Genomic DNA, 16,162 nt, shown 5'->3' with positions numbered 1-16,162 from the left:
GCTCCAGAGCCACCCCCCACTCTCCCCAGACTCTGCCCGGGGAAGGGCCACTCTGGCCGGGCATGGCCTCCGCTGAGCACCCCCTGGAACCCCTGGAGCCCCCGGAGCACCTCCAGGGCCACCCCCCCACTCCACCAGACTCAGCCCCGACCCGGGCACACTCTTCCCCGGGTCCTGGGCTCCGGGACTCCGGGGATGACCACCGGGGACCAGGCTCTCCCTCCGAACCCGGGGACCCACCCTTAAGCACCCCCTCGCGGGCTAAACCCCTTAGGGGCAGCCGCCTGGAAGCCCGTGCCCTTGGTACTCTTAACCACACTTTGAAATTTTTCGAGTATAGTGTACTATTTCGGTTTTTACTCTAAGTCCCTCAGGGGTATATTGTACTATACTATGATGGTCAGATCACCTCCAGGCCTCAGGGGAGTGCTTTTCTGGGGTCAAACAGTGCACTGATGATGGGGGATTATTTCATTTTGCTCATTTTGGTGTTTTTTCACATTTTAACCCATTTTCACCCCTTTTGCTCACAACTTCGTACTACGGCCCGGAAAAACGACAGAGTCGATGGGTATAGTGTACTATTGCCGAAAAATGACAGAGTCTTTTCGGGTATAGTGTACTATTTCGGTTTTTACTCTAAGTCCCTCAGGGGCATATGGTGCTATACTCTGATGGTCAGATCACCTCCAGGCCCCAGGGGATTGCTTTTCTGGGGTCAAACAGTGCACTGATGATGGGGGATTATTTCATTTAGCTCATTTTGGTGTTTTTTCACATTTTAACCCATTTTCACCCCTTTTGCTCACAACTTCATACTACGGCCCGGAAAAACGACAGAGTCCCTCGGGTATAGTGTACTATTGCCGAAAAACGACAGAGTCCCTCGGGTATAGTGTACTATTGCCGAAAAACGACAGAGTCCCTCGGGTATAGTGTACTATTGCCGAAAAACGACAGAGTCCCTCGGGTATAGTGTACTATTGCCGAAAAACGACAGAGTCCCTCGGGTATAGTGTACTATTGGCTGGAAGCTCGGTTTTTTTTCTAAGACCAGCAGGGGTATATGGTACTATATTCTGTTGGTCAGATCACCTCCAGGCACCAGGGGAGTGCTTTTCTGGGGGCAAACTGTGCACTGATGATGGGGGATTATTTCATTTTGCTCATTTTGGTGTTTTTTCACATTTTAACCCATTTTCACCCCTTTTGCTCACATCTTCAAACTCGGGCCCTGATTACAAGTTCTGACCAAATGATGACAAACACGGTATTTATTATGTATTTTTTTCATTTTTTTTATTTTTCCAACTTATACATCCATCATTGGTGCCAGGCAGGTTGTGGAGAAAGCAGTGAAGAAAGGAGAGAGCCATCACAGAAAAGATGTCCATCCAGGGTTAAGGTACCCTGCACTTTTACATATCCAAATGACAGCATTTAAAGTTTTTTAGCGTATGGTATCTCTCGTTGCATGGAACACTGACGGCACCTGTACTTTGTTTGCCGCCTGCCTTTGGTACGAGAGCGGTCAGAGCACACGGCGCAGTCTGGACGTCCCTCTGCTTGACAAAGCCAATGACGCTCTGTGAGTCTCTGTGGCATTTCACCCTCCGGTCTTGAGCGCCTTTCTTGTTTTTTGGAGTGATCAGCCAGTAATGCATCAATAATGTTCTGAATGTAAACCTTTAAAGGTTTGTGTGGGCCTGGAGTGGATTTGGTGTATATGATGTGTGAGTTGACAATACTTATGCTTATAATGGCATTGAATATGCGATGATACCATTTCCGGGACCTGTGTGGAAAGAGGTATGTCTTCATCCTCTGGTCAGCAGTGTCCACTCCACCCATGTAGGCGTTGTACTGGTCGACACATACAGGTCTTTTGATGTCACGGAAGCCAGTGTCATCTGTCTTGGATCGGATCCTCCTCTGAACACAATCATTTCCATGGACTGTGGACAACATGGTGAGACGTTTAGTATCGTGCCAAGCACAAGCCAGGAGTTTTCCCTTTCTGCAAAAAACTGGGTCATCTCCTTTTTTCAGCTGTAAGACACTTTTACCAAGGCATTTTGGCATCCCCAACCTGGTAATCCTTACCGTCCCACACAGTCCAGTTTCCAAATCTGCTAATTCATTTGCAATTACAGGCGAGGTATAGTAACTGTCCATGTAAATCTCGTGTCCTTTGCCCGTAAAGGGAGAAACCAACTCACGGACAACTGCGTGTGTTGCACTGATGTTGCTTGCATTATTTTTGTACTGTCCAGTGTGCATTGACCAGCGCAAAACATACCCTGAACAGCTTTCACTCAGGGCATACACTCTATAGCCATATTTGTCAGGTTTATTCGGAGAGTAACATTTTAGTGAAGATCTCCCCTTGAAAGCTATTGTCATTTCATCTAAAGAAAGCTCCTTGATTGGACTGTAAACTGCTGCAAATTTGGGAATAATCAAATCTATTATTGGGCGGACTTTGAACAGTTTATCGTGCCCGGGCTCGCCTGTTCTCACATAATCATTATTGTTGACAAAATGAAAGAACGAAAGAATGATTTCAAATCTGTTTCTTGACATTACATTTCCAAATCCAGGCGTTTGTGTAAGCCAAAATGTTCCCCAGTAATCCTCGATTTCAGGTTTCTCAACAAGGCCCATGGAGAGATGCAAAGCGAAGAAAGCTTTCATTTCGGTGACTGATACATCATACCACTCAAGAAATCTTGAATGTGGCTTCAGAATCATAGGTGCCATACACTGATGTGCATATCTATTTGTCTCATCAGTAATGAAAGTCCAAAACTGATCGGTCAGAAAGAGTGACAGAATATCAAATGGATTAGCATCCGTCAGATCCATCTCTCCTGTGTAGCCAACTGGGTCTTCAAAAGGTTTGATCCATGCCTCAAATACCTCGACCTCTCTCAGCATGTCCCAGCTCTCATCCACCGGGCAAGTTTTACTGCAGCCACTGGTTCCACTGGTTCCTCGCCTCCGTCTGTCCTTTGCACCTGTCCGTTGTTTCGAAGTCCCTTCATCTCCACTTGGAAATCCATCGTCACTCTCGGGGAGATAATACCCTTCAGAGTCAGAATCTGCTGTAAATTGCATGCCACGTGTACTTCCTCCAGCCATTTTTTTCCTTACCGGATCTGCCCTGGATCATACCTGGCTAATAAAGGGAAGTTGCACCGAACCGACCAATGACTGAAGTGATTTATTTTCTACTATTATTTCATTAATTTCCTTGTACGGTAAAGTTGCATTTCTGCGACTTTGGCGCTTAAAGGGTTAAGTCCTGCAGATGAACTGTGTGGAGTTATGGAGCATGTCTTCAACATGAGCCTGAAGCTGAGGGTGGTACCACAGGTCTGGAAGACCTCCTGTCTGGTACCTGTGCCTAAGACACCGCGCCCCAAAGACCTCAACAGCTTCAGGCTCCTTAAGTCCTGCAGATGAACTGTGTGGAGCTATGGAGGCAAGGCAAGTTTATTTGTAGAGCACATTTCATACACAAGGCAATTCAAAGTGCTTCACACAGCAGGAAAAATGCATTAAAATCACAAAGAAATTACAGAAATACAATAAAATTAACTAAATTAAAAATCAATCCTACTGATTGTCTAAACTAATAAAATCACAAACAAAAGAGAAGAGTGCGAGAAAAAAATGCTTTCAGTCATATGCGCGGCTAACAAAACTGTTTTTAGCTTAGATTTGATCATTGTCAGAGTAGAAGCCTGTCTCACATCTTCAGGAAGACTGTTCCAGATTTTAGCTGCATTAAACTGAAATGCAGATTCCCCATGTTTTTTCCTGACTCTGGGCACCAGCAGGAGGCCGGTCACTGAGGTCCTTAGAGTCCGAGATGGTTCTTATGGCACTAACATATCCGAGATGTACTTTGGTGCTAGGCCATGGAGAGACTTGTACACAAGCAGAGCTGCTTTAAAGTCTATTCTCTGATCCACAGGAGCCAGTGCAGAGACCTGAGAACAGGACTAATGTGATGGTACTTCCTGGTTCTAGTCAGGACCCGAGCAGCAGCGTTCTGGATGTACTGCAGCTGTTTTACAACTCGTTTGGAGAGGCCAGTGAGCAGGCCGTTACAGTAGTCTAATCTACTGGAGACAAACGCATGGATAAGTCTCTCTAAATCTGGTTTTGACACTATATTTTTGATTTTGGCAATGTTTTTTAGATGGTAAAAAGCTGCTGATGTTGATTTGACGTGGCTATTAAAGTTCAAGTCTGAGTCCATTATTACCCCCAGATTTCTAACTTGGTTTGTAGGTTTTAGAGCGAGACTCTGGAGGTGACCGCTAACACTTTCTCTTTGTTTCTGTGTGCCAAAAACGATTATTTCAGTCTTGTCTGAGCTCAGCTGGAGAAAGTTGTTTTGCATCCACAAACTGATCTGTTGGATGCAGTGACAGAGTGAATCTACTGGTCCATAGTCACCTGCCGACAGTCAAACATAGATCTGACTCGTCTGCATAATTGTGATAGGACACATTTTCACTGCGTATCAACTGACCCAACGGCAGCATGTAGAGGGTGAACAGAAGGGGACCCAGGACTGACCCTTGGGGCAGTCCACAGGTCAGGGTCATGTGGTCTGAGACACAGCTACCAATTTCAACAACGTACTTCCTGTCTTCCAGATAGGACCTTAACCAGTTTAGGGCAGTGCCAGTGATGCCCACCCAGTCCTCTAGTCTCTGTAAGAGGATCCCATGATGGACAGTGTCAAACGCAGCACTCAGATCTAACAGAATTAAGACTGAGGCTTTGCCCGTGTCAGTGTTCAGGCGGATGTCATTTGACACCTTGACAAGAGCAGTCTCAGTGTGATGAAGTCTAAAACCTGACTGAAAAACATCAAATGAGTTGTTTATGAAGAGGAAATCTGTGAGCTGTTGGTAAACAACATTTTCAAGGACTTTGTCCCAAAATGGCAGATTAGAGATGGGCCGGTAATTACTCAGTACTGCGGCATCAAGACTGCTCTTCTTTAGGAGAGGCTTTATGACCGCAGTTTTATAAGACATTGGGAATGTTCCAGATTGAAGAGACATGTTCACTATGTGAGTGAATGGTGCTAACAAACTGTTCAGCACAGACTTTAGAAATCTGGAGGCTCACACATGGAGGCAGCTTGTAGATGAATTCAGACTGGTGATGATCTCATGGACAGTTTTGTCAGTTACTGGTGCCAAGTGAGTTAGCTCTAAGTGTCTTGGTGGTTTTAGGGTAATTGTTTGCATTGTGGGATTTCAAGCATTTTTAATGCCCTGAACTTTGTCATTAAAGAATAATGCAAACTCATTACACTTGGATGTGGAAATGAGTTCTAACGGCAACTGAGCTGGAGGGTTTGTTCATCTGTTTACTTTGGCAACAGGACACGCGAGTTGTTACTGCAGCTTCCAATTATTTCAAAGAAATATCTTTCCCTAGTTTTACATAAGATTAGGTTGTACATGTTCAGCTTTTCTTTGTAAATCTCTTTTTGAACCTGGAGCTTTGACTTGCGCCATTTCCGTTGGGCCCTGTGGCACTCCCTTTTCTGTGCCCTGACCGAATCATCATTTCTCCACGGCGCCTTCTGCTTATTTTTAACCATTTTAGCCTTCATAGGGGCGATGGTGTCCAGATCATTCAAAACACTAGATGTAACAGAGTTCAACAAATCATTTACATTAGAACATTAGACATTTTCAAAGTTTATCATTTCCATAAACAGTGCACCTGTGCCATCACTTATGTTTCTCCTCTGAACAACTGCAGGACCAACCGGTGGTTTGGGAGAAACAGGCTGGTCAAAGAAGACACAGAGATGATCAGACAGAGCAACATCGATCACATTAACATTTGAAATATTTACCCCCTTTGTAATTATGAGATCTAGAGTGTGTCCTTTGCTGTGGGTGGAGCCTCTCACATGCTGAGTAAGACTGAAGGTTTCAAGGACAGCATCAATCTCTTTAGCGTTTCTGTCACAAATATTATCAACATGCACATTGAAACCACCTGTAATGACCAAACCAAACTCTGTGCATACGACTGAAAGCATCTCAGTAAAATCATCAATAAAACGTTGGCAGTGCCGGAGAGGCTTGTATAAAACAATGAAGAGAATGGATGGAGATCGTTTTAGCTCCATTTTAAAAGGAGACATACTCAAATGATGAAAACACCCCAAAAGACAACCTGCGGGTAATTATTTCATCTCTAAAGACAGCACAGACTCCACCCCCTTTTTTTTCCCCTCGTGTTTCAGATTCAAACTTAAAATTGGGTGGAGCAGATTCTCAGAATCAGAATTACATATCCTGTGTTTTTGTCAAGCCATGTTTCAGTTAAAAACATAAAATCAAGATTATAAGAAGAAATAAAATTACTTAAGAGTGATTTGTTACATAAGGATCTGACATTTAGCACAGGAAGTTTCAGACTCGTTTCAGTGGGACTGGGCTTTATCTTTTCACAGGGAATATGAATCACATTTCTCAGATTGGGCCTGACTCGCATTTTGTTTTCCCATCTGTGTGATGTGACTACAGGAATAGCACTAGGGGGGGGCTCTTTTTACATAGGGCCTCGGGTTGGTTTGATTTGTAATATGACAATAAGTCCCGGCAACGCTGAGACCCAGTGCATCCTAGCTATGGGAGATACCAGGTAAAAGGCGAGGTTGGATGGGTGGTGGGGCTTTTGTAGCCAAGGAGAGTTTGGGACCAGGTGAGAGGCGAGGGGGGATGGGTGGTGGGGCTTTTGTTGGTGTAGTCGGCATAGACCTTGCTATATTGGGCGTGAGTGGAGCCATCTTAATGCCTGATTTGATCAGACTTTCAAAATGGCTGGGAAGGCCCATGGGTGAGAGTGGAGATGAGAAGGAGAATGATGAATCTTTAGTGGGAGTAGATGTTGCAGGGGGAACCCAGGGATGGTCTGAAGGCAGGGGCAATGACAGGGATGTTGTTGGGCCTGTCACAGATGGGTCCAAGGCCTTTGAAGATTGTTCCTTTGCTGGAGGCGGTGGAGGTGAATGTGGAGCAGCTGGAGCTGAATCCTTTGCTGGTGGCGGTGGAGCAGCTGCTGATGAATCCTTTGGTGGAAGCTGAGGTTGCGGTGCTGTTGATGTTGAAACATTGGCTCGGTCTCTGGCTGATGGAGCAGGAATTCTTCTCTCATTCCTCTCTTCTCTAACTATCTGTTCAGGACCCTGTCCAGGCCCAGTCCAATGCCTCAGAGCGTGGAGCAGGTTCTCTGTCAGCACCCTCACTCCACCTCTGCATAGGTGGGGGCCATTTCTCTTAAACAGGTCCTCTCGTTTCCAGAATAGATAGTTCTCAATGTAGTGCAGTCCTCTCGGGGCACACTCTTTGGACAGCCATGTGTTCCATGTGAAGAAGCCGGATGTGTCTTCAACATGAGCCTGAAGCTGAGGGTGGTACCACAGGTCTGAAGACCTCCTGTCTGGTACCTGTGCCCAAGACACCGCGCCCCAAAGACCTCAACAGCTTCAGGCCGGTGGCTTTCACGTCCCATCTGATGAAGACACTGGAGCTGGTCCTGGACCACCTCCGCTCCACCGTGAGCCCAGTCATGGACCCGCTGCAGTTTGCATATCGGTCTGGCATCGGAGTGGAGGACGCCGTCATCTCCCTGGTGCACCGCTCCCTCTCTCACCTGGAAAAGCCTGGCAGCTCTGTGAGGATCCTGTTCTTTCATCTCTCCAGCGCCTTCAACACCATCAGCTCCTGAGGGACAAGCTAGAGACTGCTGGTGTGGAGTACGACCTGCAGAGTGGATCCTGGACTACCTCATAGACCGACCCCAGTTTGTGAGTGTGTGTCTGACACTCTGACCTGCAGTGTGGTGGCGCCCCAGGGCACTGTCCTCGCGCCCTTTCTCTTCACCCTGAGGAGACTCAGGTCTTTTGGAGTGACAGGGCCACTCCTGAAGACCTTCTACGACTCTGTGGTGGCATCAGCTCCTGTAGGTGTGGCCTGCTGGAGCAGCAGCATCACAGAGAGGGAGAGGAAGAAGCTGGACAAAGTCAAAGTTAGGTCAGTCTGTTTGTACATTTGATCAGTATTTACTTTCAATGTCACTTGTAGACTTTGATAATAAACAAAAAAAAAACAAAAGTGCAATAATAATACTTTGTACAAATTAACACAAAAATTCCTCCTTTAAGATGCAAAGATTTGGATCATTAGCTTGAATTACATATTATAATTCCGAATACAAAAGAATACAATACAGTGACACGTTTTGCATTGGACACTACACCTACAGTAGCTCTCTGTAGCCACTAGAGGTATTTCTTACAGTGAACAAGGCTTTACAAAAAACAAAAGTACTAAGAGAGCAATTTTCACATTTATAAACAATAAAACATTACCCCGACTGGTTTTCATGAATTACAAATACTTCTTCTTGTCATTTAATGTATTTTCATTGACTCTTTAGTGAGCTAATGCGACAGAAAATTGTGATCATGACTGACCGAGATAATCACGTTAATAACGTTAATTTTTGAGTTCCAGCGTGGTTCAAACACTCACAGGACCTTTAAGATACAATTACAATCGTCTCTGGATCTACGTTACATCATAAAAATCGACTTATTGTATTTTTACCTCTCGTTTTTTCAGCTCATGCTCAGCTAGCAAAACGGATGCAGGAAGAGAGAGAACGAAGAAGAACATTCTAGAGCGCTTTTTCTGCACTGCCGCTTAGTGGCGGGAATATGAATTACACTTAAAATCGTCTTTTCAAGTGTTGACATTAGATTAGAAGTTAGGGGCTTATTAAGGCAAAATTAACAGGGTTACACCAACTTCACGCCCCCAGTAGGCAGAGCTATGTTCTTCCTCACAGTTACATCACTTCAGTTTTGCTCCTTCGTCACACTTCCCATACTCGTGATCTCCCGCACATTTACCACACCTTTGCTCCCTTCTGCAGACTGCTGCTACATGACCAAAGCGCTGGCACTTGAAGCAACGCTGGGGCGGCGGAACAAAGATAATTATGTGTGTAAATTATTTGTGGCTCACATGATCACCTAAGCCCCCGGGACTGACGCATTTGAACCCAAACGCGGATGTGCCCGGGTTTGGCTAGAACGCAATGGGAGGAGAGTGAGGAGACGCAGCGCAGGTATGTGTGTGAGTGATTTGGTGTGTTTTGCATTGGTAAACTGACGCGGCTAAGTGTGCACTCTTAGACGCTGCAAACGCGCTGCAGGAAGTATGGCAAAGGGTTCAAGAATGTGTATTTGCGATGACTTGGCGTGGCGCCCACAACAGGGAAACGGTCGCGCGCATCTTCATGTGCCCTCCTCCGGGACCATACAGTTAGGGACGGAGCCACTCCGTCACAATGGCCTTACGCCATAGCACATGTACCCAATGAACACCTTACTAGGCAGGCATTTACCTTCAAGGTTTATCATCGCTGACTGACTGTTGTAATGGTTAAGAAAAGCACTTTAATTTAAATGCACATTTATTTTAGAATCGTATGTTTCATTCGCCCCTCCTTGAACCTTAACGTGGTGGAGGGGGTTTGAGCTCCCGAATGATCCCAGGGGCCATGTTATCGGGGGCTTTAAGCCCCTGGTAGGGTCTCCCAAGGCAAACAGGTCCTAGGTGACGGGTCGGACAAAGAGCGGTCCACAGGCTCGAGTCCGCTCCAAACGGGCTCGAGTCCGCTCCAAACGGGCTCGAGTCCGCTCCAAACGGGCTCGAGTCCGCTCCAAACGGGCTCGAGTCCGCTCCAAACGGGCTCGAGTCCGCTCCAAACGGGCACGAGTCCGTGAGTCCGCTCCAAACGGGCACGAGTCCGTGAGTCCGCTCCAAACGGGCACGAGTCCGCTCCTCGAACACGGGCACAAGTCCGCGAACACGGTGCGGTCTTTAACGTATTCTGTCAGGTTTGACACCGCGGCGGGCCCCCCGAGTACTTCAGGGTAACGGCAGGTGCGGGTGTGTAGGGGGTGTCTCCAGCCTGGCCATATTCTGAGGGAGTGCCCTGACTTTCTGTGCCGCAACTGCGGGAGCCATTAAAATTCAACTTACCTGTCGTGCTCCCCATTTGGCCCAAAGTGCTTCCCCAATGCCTGACCAGATTCCTGTTAAAAATACTTACCATACCACTAATATACTTTCTCCTAAACACTTTACCTGCTAACCTAAAACACTTCCCTATATAATCTACACTAAAATTACCTTTCACATCAAATACCTTGCCTACATATTCCAGCCCAGCCTCCTCCATCGCCCCACTGATCATGCACTCGCGCTTCCCGGGGGGAGCGGAGAGCAAGTCAGGGTTATGACGGAGGGGCATGTGCGCGAGACCCTCACCGCTGTCTGGAACCGCCACAGTCAGGGGCCTGAAAGTCCTCCACGCCTCCAAGAGTTCCCTCTCGAAGGGGGGGAGGCCCTCCAGGACCGAAACAGGGGGCAACAAACACAAATTATAAACACCAAACTTACCTAGACTATTAACAAACTCACCTATATAATCCTTCCATGGAGCATCTACCTCAACGTCTAGAAATTTCCGAATTGTTTTCAGCCTGAAGGCCTTCTTCCTTAACTCTAAATCTGCTAACTTTAAACCTCTGTGAGTGTGTGAGTGTGTGTGCGAGTGTGCGTGTGTGTGTGCGAGTGTGTGTGCGAGTGTGTGTGCGAGTGTGTGTGCGAGTGTGTGTGCGAGTGTGTGTGCGAGTGTGTGTGTGTGTGTGCGAGTGTGTGTGCGAGTGTGTGTGCGAGTGTGTGTGCGAGTGTGTGAGTGTGTGTGCGAGTGTGCGTGTGTGTGTGCGAGTGTGTGTGCGAGTGTGTGTGCGAGTGTGTGTGCGAGTGTGTGTGCGAGTGTGTGTGCGAGTGTGTGTGCGAGTTAGAACCTTAAGCCTTTTTGGCTTAACCACTTCAAGTGGTCAATGGTTGACACCACTGACAATACCAGGGTGTCTCTGTAGTTGGCATTTCCTTTTGCTTCATCCAATGCACTTTAAATGCAACCATCCCAGACATTTCTCACACTGGATCTGCATTCAAAAGAGATTATTTTGAAATGTTATATTTCCCCACCCAACAGGTTTCCTTGCTCAGATTTTCCAGCCCACATAATGTGCAGAAGTCATTTGATGATACTTGTAAAATAGTAAAATACATGCATTTAAATGTATCTTGATTTTAATTTAATTAAAATATAGTTAATTAAAAAAAATATTGCATTACATGATTGGTTCATCTCTTTCCTTATATTTTAAATACTTTTTTTTACTGGGATCTGGTACTTGTGGGAATCCCATCACCACCATCTTGGCCATCTTACAAGATATGATAAGTAATTACTGATGTTCAAATAATCTTTAACATGTAAAATGTATTTATTACCTGCATGACAAATACCCCACAGCTTGTTTGATCCTTTTGGAAAGTGTGCGGTTTAGTTCCAGGTTTCCAATTGATGGCAACCCAGTCTTCTTTTCCAAGACGGTTGCATCTCATCTTGAAGTACTCACTGTGAAATCGGTAATTGCCACAGGGTTCGGTACTCGGTCCAATTCTGTTTACTCTTTATATGCTACCATTAGGCAACATTATTAGAAAGCATGGCATTAACTTCCACTGCTATGCAGACGACACTCAGCTGTATTTATCAATGAAACCTGATCAGAGCGATCAAGTAGACAGACTTAGTGCTTGTGTGAAGGAGATAAAAACCTGGATGACACTAAACTACCTGCTTCTTAACCCTGAAAAAACCGAGGTCATTGTGCTTGGCCCTAAGCATCTACGAGATGCTCTATCTGAGCAGATAGTCACACTGGACAATGTCAGTGTAGCCTCCAGTTCTACTGTAAGAAACCTTGGAGTCTTATTTGACCAGGAGCTCTCATTTAAAGCTCATATAAATCAAGCTTGTAAAACAGCCTATTTCCATTTGCGCAACATCGCCAAAATCAGAAGAATCCTGCCTAAAAGTGATGCTGAAAAACTTATCCATGCATTTGTAACGACTAGATTAGACTACTGTAACTCCCTGCTTGCAGCGTGTCCTAAAAGCTCCATAAAAAGCTTTCAACTGGTTCAAAATGCAGCAGCAAGATTACTAACAGGAACAAAAAGAAGAGAGCACATTAGGCCAGTGCTGAAGTCTCTTCACTGGCTCCCCGTCGAGTCTAGAATCAAATTCAAAATTCTACTCTTGACCTACAAAGCCATAAATGACATGGCCCCATCCTACCTCAAAGATGCTATAGAACCATATCATCCAAACAGAGCTCTTCGCTCTCAGAATGCTGGCCTTCTGGTGGTGCCAAGAGTCTCTAAAAGTACTGTAGGAGGTAGAGCGTTTAGCTACCAAGCTCCTGTGTTATGGAATCAGCTCCCGACCCATGTTAAATATGCTGACACAGTCTCTTCATTTAAGTCCAGGCTTAAAACGTTCCTCTTCGAAATCGCTTATGGTCAGAGTAGTTAGGAACAGAAAGATAAACCCACAGCTTCAGCTACGCTGCCCTAGGAGTAACTATGCTGGGGGAAGTATGACAGCTTGAGCACTATCCTCTTCTTCTTCTGACTACTTATGCTATCAAACAATATTTATTTTTTGATTCCACTTGCAAACTGTTCACCGCCTTCTTTTCTTTCTCTCACTCCTGAGGACCTGTGGACCCAGATGCCCCTCCCCTGGTGAAGTGGTCCCTGCCCTGTGTGGACGGTCCCTCATCTGCCTGAAGAGTGGCTCCAGTTCGCCTCAGTCGGTCCCTCATCTGCCTGAAGAGTGGGTCCAGCTCGCCTCCGACGGTCCCTCGTCTGCCTGAAGAGTGGGTCCAGCTCGACTCAGACGGTCCCTCTTCTGCCTGAAGAGTGGGTCCAGCTCGACTCAGACGGTCCCTCATCTGCCTGAAGAGTGGGTCCAGCTCGACTCAGACGGTCCCTCATCTGCCTGAAGAGTGGGTCCAGCTCGACTCAGACGGTCCCTCTTCTGCCTGAAGAGTGGGTCCAGCTCCAGTCTCCTTGTGTCCGTCTGTCCGTCTGTGAGAGTCGGATCTCTCCTTCACTGGAACTCCTCCAGGTTTCTACGTTTTTTTCCCAAAGAGGTTTTTTTTTGTAGTTTTTCCTGGCCGAGAAGGAGAGTCTAAGGACAGAGGACCCTGGGACATCGTCCCTCGCCACCACAGACATTGTTGATTCATTTCTCCCTGTGGCCCTCAGAGGCAACTGTTGTTGTGATTTTGGGCCTTACAAAAATAAATTGATTTGATTTTGATTTGATAATTACAAATAAAAATCATTTTATTGTTTTTAATACTGCACCAGTAATAAATGTTGTGATGTATTTTCTAAATGAACCCAAATCGACGAGCAGCCATGTTTGAGTCCGCCACTTCATTTGATGCATGTAATGAGTCCAGCACATAATGGTTTAAGAGCATGAAGATACTACTGGAATCAAAAAGTGAAAACATGTGACAAGAATATGGAAGTACTTGCCTGGCATGGCCATCCTTTCAGTTTCTTAACAATTGTGATCAGTGTTGGGAAGAATACTTTCTTTTTAAAAATGTTATCCTTAGGATACATGTTACGAGTGTCATTATATTCTGGTGTACAACATGCAGCATGACTGAACTAACTCGGTATGTTCCTCTGTTTACAATGAAGTTCTATCAGTGAATACAAAAATAGAAATTGCACACATACATACCACATTTTATCTCCCTCCAATTTCAAAGCATTTGAAGCCTAAACTGTTATTTATGTGATTTTAGAAAAGTAACTATTTTGAATACTTTCCAATGAAAAATATGTATTATGTAATTGTATTATGTGTTTTGTTACTTCTCAACAGTGATTAGGATGACGGTGCCAGGAAGGTGGTTTTGTCATGCATAGAATCAAAAGTGTTGTAAGTATATACTTACCACAAACTTCCAGTGATTCCCTGTGTTAACAAATCCTATTACTCCATCATAGTCAAACACAACCTGGAAACAAACACATCAAAATAACAAATCAAGCTAAATATATCTTTATGGTGGAAATAATGATATTAAAATTGTTTTACCTCTCGTAGACCTTGCCTGGCCATTTGTTCCCTCGTCCCAAGTCAAATGACTCCCATGGAGCGGTGGTTAAGCTGGTAAAGCCGGCACACGGGGTCAAAAGCATCCAGGGGCCCTCACATCACAAGACAGACATACAAGTCAAATAAATGTTTTGTTGCGTCTGTTCAGTTATGTGTGTTATTTTGCATTATTTAATTTATAAATTTAAAATAATATGATATATATATTTTTATAATACACTATTTATTAAATATGAATATATATTATATATATATTTATTTTTTAATTAAAGTTTGAAAAATAAATATAGTAAAAAATATATAAAATCACATTTAACAACCACAAAGTATAGTTTAAAATTTAAACAATACTATGTGGTTGTCAAATGTTCTTTTTTTTTCAAAGCCTTTGTAATATAAATGCAAAGTAACAGCATTTCAGACCCTTAAGTCATACATTATTTGTTATAGGCTATTTAAAACCATACGGTGATGATTAAAATATATTATGGTGTATCTTTTGCCTCCATTCTGGAAGGTATAATTTAAATAACATGGCATTGTATGCGGTTTATTTTTTAATTAAAAAAAAAAAATATCAAAAGGGGTGAAGTAAAAAAATAGAACTTATGAGGTTGAAAAACAAGAAAATCTTCAAAACTACTTTTGTTATACACAACATAATAAAAACTTTAAATTTTACTTAAAATAAGATAAAATAGATTAATTAATGACATTAAAATGTAGTCTTGGTGTATGGCCGACTGAAAAGGAAATCTTTCCAACAGTTGCATGAAGATGATGTTCTCAATTGATAGTTGTTTCTGATTGGCCCATTTTTCAACTGATCATGCACTTGGTGAATGCAACTTGGATGCTTAGCTAATGCTTAGCTAAGCATTAGCTAATGCTTAGAAAATGACCACTAGATGTCCACAATGTGAAACAGGTCAACAAGTGTCCAGATAGAAGCCAAAATATCACATTGCCAGACTGAGAAATGTAGTAGTTGCAATATTGGACACATGCTATTACTGGAAATCAAACCCAAAAACATTTTGTAAAAAAAGAAAAAAGGTAAAGAAGATTAATTCATAAATTTAATCATGAATAAATGTATTAATCTACTGATGGGTAAAATAAAGGTTGTAGTAGGTAGATATTGTCATTATTGATATGTACACAGGATTTGGTGACCCTACATTAAACAATAAAAATACTATTGAAGATTAATTATCTCATATTTCATAAATAAACACAAATAAAGCTTCATATGAAAAAATAAAGGTTGCTGTGGTGTCCATCATGGTGTATGTGTAGTGTTATTAAAATGGTATCGCTCCATTTGATGTTCCATTCCAGCTATGATACGTTTCCTTTTTTGGTTTTGCTTTTTAATGACGGTCCCTAAGCACTCGTCTCGGCTCTGCCCATTCGGAGCCGCGGCATTCGCTGCGCCCAAAATACGCATCTGATCTTCAAAAACGGGCTTGTAGTCGCTTGGCTGTGTAAATGGGAGTATTTTGGTGTGTGAATGATCTGCAAAGACTTTTGCATTAGGAGCTATTGAATGTGTGAATATGAGGCTAAGTTGAGCTGAGTTCCTCCAGTGCAGGAGCCGCTCCTTCGCTTTGGTGCGACTGACGGGGACCAAGTATTTGTCCTTTGAGATGAGTCTGCAGCTGCTGAGGAGCCGCACACCTCCTGAGGAGCCGCACACCTCCTGAGGAGCCGCACACCTCCTGAGTCGCTTTGAGAAATGCGAGCGGCGTGATCTGTGCTCCCTCCGTCAACTCCACCACCACAGTGACTTCTTTCATACATTTCATTCTTCTTTCTTCCTTCTTTCGATTATTTAAAGATTCATTCAAACTTTGTCTTGCCTTGTTCGTTCCGTCTTTATCCATTTCCTTTGTCGTGTCCATTCCTGTGTCCGATGCCGTGTTGTCCGTCCTTTAAGCCATGCTCAGAACCAAATACAAAACATCCACCTCCCAGTAACAAACTAAATAACTGAAAAAAGTCAACAAAAATGATCAAAAGAACGATTCAAACT

Source organism: Eucyclogobius newberryi, unplaced genomic scaffold (genome assembly GCF_026437365.1).
Source record: "Eucyclogobius newberryi isolate DKJ021-1_F unplaced genomic scaffold, fEucNew1.0.hap1 SCAF_32, whole genome shotgun sequence".
Taxonomy (NCBI): domain Eukaryota; kingdom Metazoa; phylum Chordata; class Actinopteri; order Gobiiformes; family Gobiidae; genus Eucyclogobius; species Eucyclogobius newberryi.
Note: the sequence above shows the minus strand (reverse complement) of the source record.